This window comes from Syngnathoides biaculeatus, chromosome 6 (genome assembly GCF_019802595.1).
Source record: "Syngnathoides biaculeatus isolate LvHL_M chromosome 6, ASM1980259v1, whole genome shotgun sequence".
Classification (NCBI taxonomy): Eukaryota; Metazoa; Chordata; class Actinopteri; order Syngnathiformes; family Syngnathidae; genus Syngnathoides; species Syngnathoides biaculeatus.
The window spans coordinates 1,217,777-1,228,897 of NC_084645.1; positions in this window are offsets into that span (position 1 = coordinate 1,217,777).

The window sequence follows — 11,121 nt, forward strand, 5'->3', positions numbered from 1 at the left end:
GTGTATTAACATCATAATCACAATTTATTGGGATACTCAGGAAGTGCTGTGATTAGTTTAATTGACAATATGATCCTCGTGAGGATTAGCAGCTCAGAAAATGGATGGATGGATTATTGCCTTTCTGACGATGTTATCTTATGGGGGGGGGGGGTCCAACAATTTGCATCTACAAGGTGCTCGACCTGACAAAACAATATCCATATCATCCATCATTATCACTGTCTTCTGCTTTCAACAGTAATGCAACTAGCGAGAAAGTAAAATAACATGGACACACTAAAGGCAAAAATAGTAGTGGGGACTCCAGTCGTCGGTGTAAACCTCATTCATGATGTCCTTCAAATGGTGCCGGACGGCTCCAAGAACACCACCTCGGGCTAACTGGGGTTCACAAAGGGTTGGCCATATACGAGATGAGGCCAGGTCCTTCATGCATCCTCCTGCATATCATAACCACTCAAGGTCTGTGTGACACAAACATCCATCGCTGGGCTGTGTAACTAGAGCAGTGGGTCCCTTCCTGTCCTCCAGATCTCTCTCTCTCGCTCTCTCTTTCTCTCTCTCTCTCTCTCTTTCTCACTCTCTCTGTCAGTCATACCACTGCTGATCTAAATCATCAACATATAGAAAAAAAAACTATGACAATGAACACAACTCACCCTCTACCACAACCTTTTATTTGGGTCCTTATAAAGCAAAGCAAAGCAAATTTGCTTATATAGCGCATTTCATACACTCGGTAACTCAATGTGCTTTACATGATCAAAGGCATTTGAAAACAAAGAGATAAAACATTTAAAATGGGATAAAATAATAAAAATGACAACAACAAAAAAGACAAAACCACATACAGTGCAAGTAATGTGATCAAAAACGGGATATATTCTAAAGAGAATGAGGGAAAAAAGGAGTTATATAGAAATGGTTTCAAACCAACTGTTTGTTACAATCTCTTTCTTTATGTTTCAGTATACTGTATATTGTTCTTTTTTATGTATTATTCCTCCCAGTATGTTTCCTATACCAATACAGCTTCTATAAGGCTCTCTCGGGTGCGTCACGGAGTCATTGATTTGGACCATACATTGATTCCAAACTGTGTGCATTTATGTTTTGCATTCCGCATGATATTCAACAGGGTACTGTATACTGCTGTCACGTCCCATCGGAACGAGAGTAGGACCCAAATGCAGGACTCCAACGATGCCAGGTAGTTCAAGGAGAAACATTTATTATATGCCGAGGTCTGGGATCGAGCAGGGAGTCAGGTGCAGCAGCGGTAGTTGGGACGTCGGGCGAAGAGAGCAGGTGAGCGGGCAGGCAGGAGTCGGTACACAGGGGAACAATCAAAGCAGGCAGAAGTATCAAAGGAGTCAGGCTTACAAGGGTGGTCGGAGAACGGGCGAAGGTCGGTACACACAGGTTCGATCAGGAATACCGGAGCACACGAACGGGACATGAAGCTCAACGAACTGGCGCCGGCCAATCGTCATCGGGGTCATATAAATACACGGCATAATCAGGCTGCATGAGGCGCAGGTGTGCACCTCCCAATCAGCGCACCCACGCGGGCACCCGCACAGCTCGTGACAACTGCATTGCATAAATATGGTGTGGTAGTACTCATGAGCTGTGACAAACCGTTCCCTATTTGCAGACATAAACAACTGAGTGCATAAATGGTATGCCGGAGGCCCTTGGCATGAATATGTGACCTCCTCCAGTTATTGATCCATTTCTGTTTCTGCCTTCCCTTGGAGCTCGGATATACAATATGAATGCCTCAAATATGGAGGTGTTGAGAGCTGAAGCTTTTTGGAACCACACTGATGCTCAGGATAGATAAGATGGATTCAAAAACAGTCTGTCATATCCTGAGAGCTTACTGTCTTCTATTGTATGTAACCTCCTTGATTCACGTGGCTTAATTCTGTATCTGACAAGGATTGCGATTAAAAAAATAATAATACATATGGTAGTCAATATTAATAGCTTGGCTTTTGTCATTTTCATCATTCTCAAGCCTTGCCTGTACTTTCACTTCATTATTGCACTTACAGATCGCACATGCTTGAGGTTCCATTTCTTCTGTCATCAAATGTTTCTCTGTGACAGGATGTGTGGCCCAAACTTGACTATATCTTTGAAAATGTTGTTAGTATTACTCAATAATGGTGTCCGGTTGGCCACTTGTTTAAAGAGCTGGGGAGCACGGGTTTTGCTTTAGGTAAAGTGGTCAGGGGTAGAGTCTAAGAGAATATGGAGAGTTCTTTGAGGCAATAGACTAGAAAATGACACTTACATTTGGGTTTTAATAACACCTTTGGCTTTCCCACGCAGTCGTGCCGTATTTTTACGTGTCCAGAGTGCGTATGCAGAATTGCTTGAGCACTCCCATAGTTCCCAATCTTCTGGATGTTGTGCACACCTCTTCTTCTTCCTATCAAGCCCAACAACCCCTCTTCTGTCCCTTCCACTGACAAAATTTTTACCCGTTGTTGAAAATGACTTATGATATATTTTTCATAGGTGCTATGAAATATTCAAAAGATCTGTTCATCTTCTTTATTCTGAGACGGAAAAGAAACAAGTATCAATAATGAATGAGAGATTTGCTCTGAGAAGAGTCAGCACAGTGCGACTGACGAAAAGGTGAGGTGTGAGCGGACGTAGTGAATTGCTGAATGGAGCGAGAAAAAGTTATTAATTCGTAAATGTCCACTTAAAGGATAAAAACATGAAAGTGAGTAAAGGTGGTGTAGGATGGTTTGAAACATTTCCACATGTGTTCTTGATTCATGTGTACCCTCAGCAGGCTGCTGACAAACTGTTCACAGTCACGCACGGTAAACGGAACCTGGCCTGTCTCATTCACAAAGGCAAACATTAAACACACACACTTGACTCATCACCTCAAGTGCATATATTTGCCACTGTTAAAGAAGACCCCCAAGGTTTGCTTGTTCGCACAGAGAAACATTCAACCTGCTGAAATTCCCCATTTTCTACATTCCAATTTAACTGGGGAATAAAAGAATCCCTCGTTGTCTCCATTCCACATGAGCCTTTTAGGTCACTGTTAACCTGCCTAAAACCAGCACGCCCACGGCACTAGTGAGGATAAGCGGTTCAGAAAATGAATGTATGAATGAAAGAATGAAAGAGTATCATTTCATCATATTCCTCCTTTTGTACCTCTACTCCCAAGTGATGAAGATTGCTCTCATGGTGCCACCTAGTGGCAAGTTACAAGACATACGGTCGCACTTGTTTTGAATACGGCTCACTAAAGTCAAAATAGTATTTGAGTATTTGACAATGTTATTACTGTTCATTACATGCCATTCCATTGTATAAATGATGAGGAGTTATTGTATATCCACTTGTACAACTATTTTTACCAGTTGGATGAAGAAATTGGTGTCACAAAGCCCCATACAAGTGGACTGAGCATAGGTAACAGTGTGGGTGTATTATTTTAGGACAGATGTTCATCAGCAGCATTAATGAACCCAAGTTTGCATTCATACAACTAATAAATGGGTATTCCCTTCTAAGATGCTGCAAGGCTGTTAATGTCAAACAGGCCTTGATACTGCAGAGGGAGAAAGCACAGCAGGAGGAAAGTAGAGAAAGACTTCCTCTCGTTCCTTCCACCTTCAGGGGGAAAAAAAAACCTTGTGAAATAATCAACAAGGCTTGCATGAACATACTAATATCCAAATTTTTAATCCTTACCTGAAGTTAAGTACAGTAGAAGTGCAATAGTTAAATAATCAAGCATTAAGCACTATTATTAAGCCATTGTCATTGAACACATTTTTACTATATGTGAGTAGTTTGCTGTTTTGGTCATCTCTACTAAATGCGGTCATAGCAGTACGGACACAATTGTCATGGGTGGGGTCGACCATATTTTATCAAGTGATTAAGATGTCAAAAGCCTTTATGATGTCATGAACAAGGCTGAACCACGGCCAAGAGGGCGTGGCCTGGCCACCGCTCCGAGCGGTTTCATCTCTGACACTTGTCGCCGGTCACAGCTGTGTCACATGAGGCACTGTGATCAGACAATGTATTTAAGTTGGAGTTTGTCTCTGGTACTTGCCACCTCATTGAGTATGATTTCCTGCATACATGGTGACTTCACCACTGCGCCATTATAGCCTAGTCATGCTTTTGGTTATGCTCTTTAGTTCACTCATAGTTATTGGACATTGTTACTTGAGTTTTGGATACTGCCATCTTGGACTGTGTTGACATGCACAACTTTCGTTTCTAATAAAACCTACTGAACATCATGTCTTCGTCTTGGCGTCCTGGATTTGGGTCCGCCCGTGCACCATTGGTTCGTGACATATACGTGTAGACCGCATTACTCTCACCAACAAGAGGAGACACATGTAAACATTCACCCGTACAAGTTTACCCTCCACAGTCATCAACCTTCAGCACCAATCATGAGCCACTTTTCAACAACTGCAAATGTGAATGTTTGTCTTTTGTGTCATGATGGGCTTTCTTTTCAGAGGGTTAGGGAAGCAAATTGCTGGCAGAAGCTCTGTTTGATCCACGGTGGCGAATGAAAAGCACCAGCAGGGGAAAAAAGAAGGGGATTTGGGAAGAGACGCCAGTGTAATTTCAATGAAAATACACAATTATGAGACTGCCTGACAACGTGACTGAGAGTCAGAATCAGCATTGTGATGATGCCGGCGACATTTTCAGGTCACAGTGGGAGTCAGTGATACAAAAGACAAAACCGAGTGCCAGCTGGGAAACGAAAAAAGTCCGGAAACCTCCTCACAATCAAAAATAAGGGCTTTCAGACACTGAGGCACAGAGAGGACACTCAGCAGGTTGATTTTGTGTCAACAAAAATTGAATTTTGATGCTGATTGCAGACTGGGGCTACACTGAGTTGATTTGTTTTGGAAAATTACAAGCTGGTTGACTATTCATCTGTTGGTTGCTATTGACAGTGTTATTGTCATTGGTCTGCTGGGAGTGGGATCAGCATTGAGAAATTCCAGATTACTTCCTGGGCATTTGTCAGATCATTTCCCCAAATGCACACCTTACCCCAGCAAATTGCTAGTGAGATGACAATTGACAAAAATGAATGATAGACTGACGGAGCTCTACACCCTGCATGTCAGCGTCAGTAATTGAATTCCATTTCTGCAATTTGTTTGTGGAAAGACAATTAGTTTTAAATTATTATTATTATTCAAATCCACAAAAGCAGAAAAGCACAAGCAGAGTCCCCCATACAACTCCTTACATCAAATAGAATCATTGTACTCTCTGCAGTTAAGTAAAACTTACTGCTAGCCACTATATGACGCACTATGTACATTTTGAAAAATAATGATAATTATTTGAATCTCTAAACTTTGTAGATTTGCCATTAAACTTCTGTAAAGCTGGAGTAAAATGTGATTATTAGTGTATCTCAGCAAACTTCAGCTAGCCACAAACATTTGGCATGCTACAAAAAGACCATTATTACCACATGCACATAGACATGCAGTATGTCCATTAAAACACACACACACAGAACAACAACAACAACAAACCATGCTTATCTCAACACATGCAGCCATTCTCTCCTTGGCATTCAGTCACACACATCCTCAGATAGGCCTGTCTTTTAATTCCAAATTCACGAAGGCAAATCTCTCTCATCCTTTCCCAAACATTCTTTCCTCATCAACTCTTACAGCCACTGTTCCTTTCTCAGTCCCAGTACTGCCTCTGAAATCTCCATTCTGGCAAACACTGAAGTGTTCTGCTTCACAGCTTTGTCCAGTTCCTTCTTTCTAAATTAAAATCAAATATGCTCCAGCAGCAAATGCATTCATTTTGTCCACATTTAGCCATGCAAAGTCATGAGGCCTCACGAGGCCATATTCTATGATGTGGAAGAAACTGCCCTCAATGTAGTTGAAAACTCAGTTGGTAGCTAAGTTCCTGTCTTCATTTTGGCTAGACCATTTTGCTGTCATATGTTTTGTGTAGTTTTTTATGTCTTTGTAAAGTTTCACAGTTCAGAATAAAGAGAATCAGATGTGCATTCGCTGTTCCCAATTCCAATAAAATCGGGACCCTGTGTAAAACGTAAATAAACAAGATACCATGATTTCCAAATCCTTTTGACCTATATTCAATTGAATACGGTGTAAAGAAAATATATTTAATATTCAAATTAATAAACTTGCTTTTTTTGTTTTTCAAATATTCACTCATTTTGAATTTGATGACAGCAACATGTTCCAAAAATGCTGAGACTGGGTCAGGTTTACCACTGTTACATCATCTTTCCTTTTAACAACGGTCAATAAGCAATTGGCAACTGAGAGCTCTACTTGTTGAATCTTTGATATGAAACTATTTCTAATTCTTGCTTGATGTATAAACTTCAGTTGCTCAACAGTCTGGGGTCTCTGCCGTTGTATTTTCAGGCTTCATAATGCATCACACATTTTCGAGGGGAGACAATTGTGGATTTTAAGGCCAATCTAATATTTTTTTAATACAAAAAGCATGCTCCTCTAACAAATGCAGATTCTGGCTTGGTATAGTCTTGCTAAAATAAGCAGGGGCTTCCCTGAAAAAAAAAAATTGCTTGGATGGCAGCATATAGTTTGCGTGTGCTTCTTGTGCCTGTGTGGGTTTTCCCCAGGTCCATCCTCCCTAGCCAGGAGATGTGAATGTGAGTGCAGATGGTTGATTATTTCTGTGCCCTGCGAAATGCTGGCAACCCATTTAGCGGGTTAATCTGCTTCTCCCCCAAAATCATCTGAGCACGCCCGCAACCCTAGTGAGGACAACTGGTATGGAAAATGGATGGATGAACTTGAAATGTGGACTAATCAGACCACAGGACACTTCTCTACTTTGCTTCACTCCATTTCAGATGAGTTCTGCCCCAGAGAAGCCTGTGGTTTTTCTAACTCTTGGTATATGATTTTTGTGTTGCATAATAGTTTCAACTTTTTTTTCCCTTGTAGCTGTGACAACAAACTGTGTTATTCCAAAGGGTTCTTGAGCCCATGTGGCAATATCATTTAGACAATTATGCATGTTTTTATTTGGTGTTTCACCTGAGGCATCCACAGTCACCTGTGATCTCTACATCTCTGATAATTCATAACTATAATAAGTATTTCTTTACAAAACATTCCTAGTCTGTAAAATAAATCATCCATCAATGTTCTTATAAAACCCGTAAACACCGTGGGAATTGAGCCTGCCTTCTTGCGCTCCAAAAAGCCCCTACTGTGTGATATTCGGAGACCGTCTTTAACCGAGAACGCCGTGCATCACTTTCAGTCGCTTACAGGATTTAAAATGAGCTTACATTGACCCCTTTTGGGCAATTGCATTATTACAACGTTTCCCAACACATACTTTACTGTTATATGTACTCTTCACTGCCTTGTCAACGATGCTTTGACAAACCCGAAGATATCACAAGACGGGGTGCAGGACAGGAGGGACCAATAATGACATCCAATGAGCAGGAGGCTTATTAACAATATATTTGCAAACAAAATAAACCCATTCCAACGACGAATTATATCATGAATAGGTACTTGCTGATTGATAATCAGGTGTGGCACTCCACACCTCATGATAGGCTGGTGAGACAGAAAGGGGCGCGGTCGGGTAACTGGCAGGAAAGTGGATTGGTGCTAATCAGCTAAAAGTTAAAGCAGAACAAACTCAATCTCAGTGCTCAGAGGATTCACTTTTTCATTCTAAAACATATCTCTTCTCAGTCCTTTGCACTTGAAAAGGGGAAACAAATATATGGTTTTAATCACATTAATGAAGACCTCCACAGACATCCATCCATTTTCTACCGCTTCTCCGGGTCGGGTTGCAGGGGAGTAGCTTCAGCAGGGATACCCAGACTTCCCTTTCCCTGGCCACTTCTTCCAGCTCTTCTGGAGGGATCCCGAAGTGTTCTAGACCAACCGAGAGACATTGTCTCTCCAGCGTGTCCTGGGTCATCCCAGAGGTCTCTTTCCGGTGGGACATGCCCGGAACACCTCACCAGGGAGACGTCCGGGAGGCATCTGAATTAAATGCCCCAGCCACCTCATCTGGCTCATCTCAATGTGGAGGAGCACCAGCTCAACACTGAGCCCCTCCCTGATGACCGAGCTTCTCACCCTATCGCTAAGAGAGAACCCGGAGACCCTGCGGAGGAAACTCATTTCTGCCGCTTGTATCCGGGATCTTGTTCTTTCGGTCACGACCCACAGCCCGTCCCCATAGGTGAGGGTAGGAACGTAGATCAACTGGTAAATTGAGTGCTTTTCCTTTCGACTTAGCTCCCTCTTCACCACAACAGACCGATACAAAGTCCAAATCATTGCAGATGCTTCACCGATCTGTCTGTCAACCTCCCGCTCCATTCTTCCCTCACTCATGAACAGGACCCCAAGATACTTGAACTCCTCCACTTGGGACCTGGAGAGGGCACGCCACAATTTTCCGACTGAGGACTATGGTCTCTGATTTGGAGGTGCTGATTTTCATCGCAGCCGCTCCACACTTGGCTGCGAACCGCTCCAGTGAGCGTTGGAGATCACGGGTTGATGAAGGCAACAGAACCACATCATCTGCAAAGAGCATGGATGCAATGCTGAGGCCACCAAACTGGACACTCTCTATGCCTCGGCTGCACCTATAAATTCTGTCAATAAAAGTTGTGAACAAAATCGGTGACAACGGCCAGCCTTGGCGGAGTCCAACTCTCACCGGAAACGAGTCCGACTTATTGCCGGCAATCCAGACCAAACTCTAACAGCGGTCGTACAGGGACCGAACAGCCCGTTTCAGGGGGCTCGGTACCCCATACTCCCGAAGAACCCCCCACATGACTCCCCGAGGGACACAGTTGAACGCCTTTTCCAAGTCCACAAAACACATGTAGACTGGTTGGGCGAACTCCCATGCACCCTCGAGGATCCTGCCGAGGGTGTAGAGCTCGTCCACTATTCGACGGCCAGGACAAAAACCACATTGCTTCTCCTCGATCTGAAATTCTACTACCTGACGGACCCTCCTCTCCAACACCCGTGAATAGATCTTACCAGGGAGGCTGAGGAGTGTGATCCCTGCACAGACAATAGAATTAATATCATTAGCATCACCAAGGTTTCCCGTGAAATGATCTGCATTGATGTAAAAAGAATATTTTCTGCATGCTATCAGGGTCGTGGGTTTAATGCAAATACCTGTCACATTAAAGTCAAGAGGCTTTTGTTCACTTGTTTTGATTTGTCTTTTGCTGCAGATGGCTGTTCTTTGAGTAAGATTCTTTCAAATATACGTGGGGAGTTTCAGTAGGAGAGACTCCCAATCCATCTGTGCTTGAACTCTCCCTGTAAATCCGAATGTTAATCCACGATGAGAGGAAAGCATTAAGCACAGAAGCCACGAAGGGAGCAAAATTGGGACAATGCAGCTGACTCAGGGAATTTGGCACAAAATGTCTGTAAAGCGCGATAAATTATTTTCGGGATATTACGTTAAGTAAGACCCATTGTATTGAAGATATAAATCTATGCTTCCATCAAGATTTAATTTAAACTCAATTGTGCAAAATTATGAAAATTGTAAGCGGTTCAGAAAATGGATGAATGGATCGTGTCTCATAACTGACTGTACAACGTGATGGTACCTAAAATTGCATTATAGCGCTCTCTGTTGGTTAGATACTATAATATACAGTATACCTAAGTGACTGCACTATTTTCTCCAGTGCATTTTGAAGTATTGTTTAACTGACTACAATCAGACTGCTGACCTGAACACCATATTACAGTGCTTCTCATATTTTTTACACCAAGAACCAAATCTTCTTCTTTTCCTTTCAGCTCGTCATGTCAGTGTTCGCCACAGCGCGTCGTAAATTACAGGAAAAGAGTAAAAATTCATCTTCCATCATATTCTACGTGGAGTTCACCTGTCCAGTTAGAGAATACTGCATGATTAATATGATCTGTAAAAATGTCAGCCATCTTTGGCCCCACATTGTGCCTATCATTTGAGCTACAAGAAACAACCATGTCCAATGAAAAACAACCCATAAGACACAGAATCATCACTCATCACAGGCACACACCACCAGGCTTACAAAAATAAAACTTCCATGGAGCAAATGTCAGCGAATTTGGATTTTCGTGGGTGTTTGTCAATTTGGCAGGAGTGTTTGTAACAAGCTGGGCGATCCGAGGGTAGGGGGGCAATGGGCAAGACCAATGCCAATGGTCCAGTCCTATATGGATCACAAAGATGTCAGTTGAGACTGTCATTGTGCCACATTTGGAGGGAACAAGAGGACCCGCTTCAATTGGTGGGGAATGAAGTCGGCACTCCCACTGTGGTGCAGCACCCCCACTATCTGATCCACTGGGCTAAACTCATCTATGAAATTACTAACACACCGTTTGGCTGTATTCTGTAAAGTGGGCAGCATGGTACCCAAGTGGTTATCATGTCTGCTTCACAGTTAATACATTTGGGTTTTGAATTTTGAATCTTGAATCCATACAGCTCCGGCCTATATGGAGTTTTCATGTTGGCCCTCAGCTTGCGTGTTTTTTCTCCAGGTATTGCATTTTCCTCCCATATTTCAAAAACATGGAACTTTTGGTATGCTCAAGACCAAATCAGAGGCGTCAAAACAAATTTTGATTGGAGGCCCTATTGTACTTATGGTTTCCCTCAAAGATCCATTGTGACTGTGGAATATATACTGTAAATGTATAATTGCTTTCTATCTGCAGAGATGTCAGAGGGCGTGTGCTCTTTTTTGGGGGGGTGGTTTTTTTTTTCCAAAGGTGATTTATGAAAGTATTTGTTGACTGAGATTGCTGGTCAACATTTTCCTGTGTTCAAAATCCAAGTTGTTCAACTTCTGTAATACATTTTCTCCTAGGAAATAATGTAAATGAGTTCAATCCATTGCCAACATCCAAATCTTAAATTCTCTTTTTAATTCCTATTAATGTAAAAACGTATAGCTTGTATTTTAAAAAATGATTGAACTCAAATCAACTTAAATGTGGCTCATTTACCTCCATGATTTGACTGTGTAAT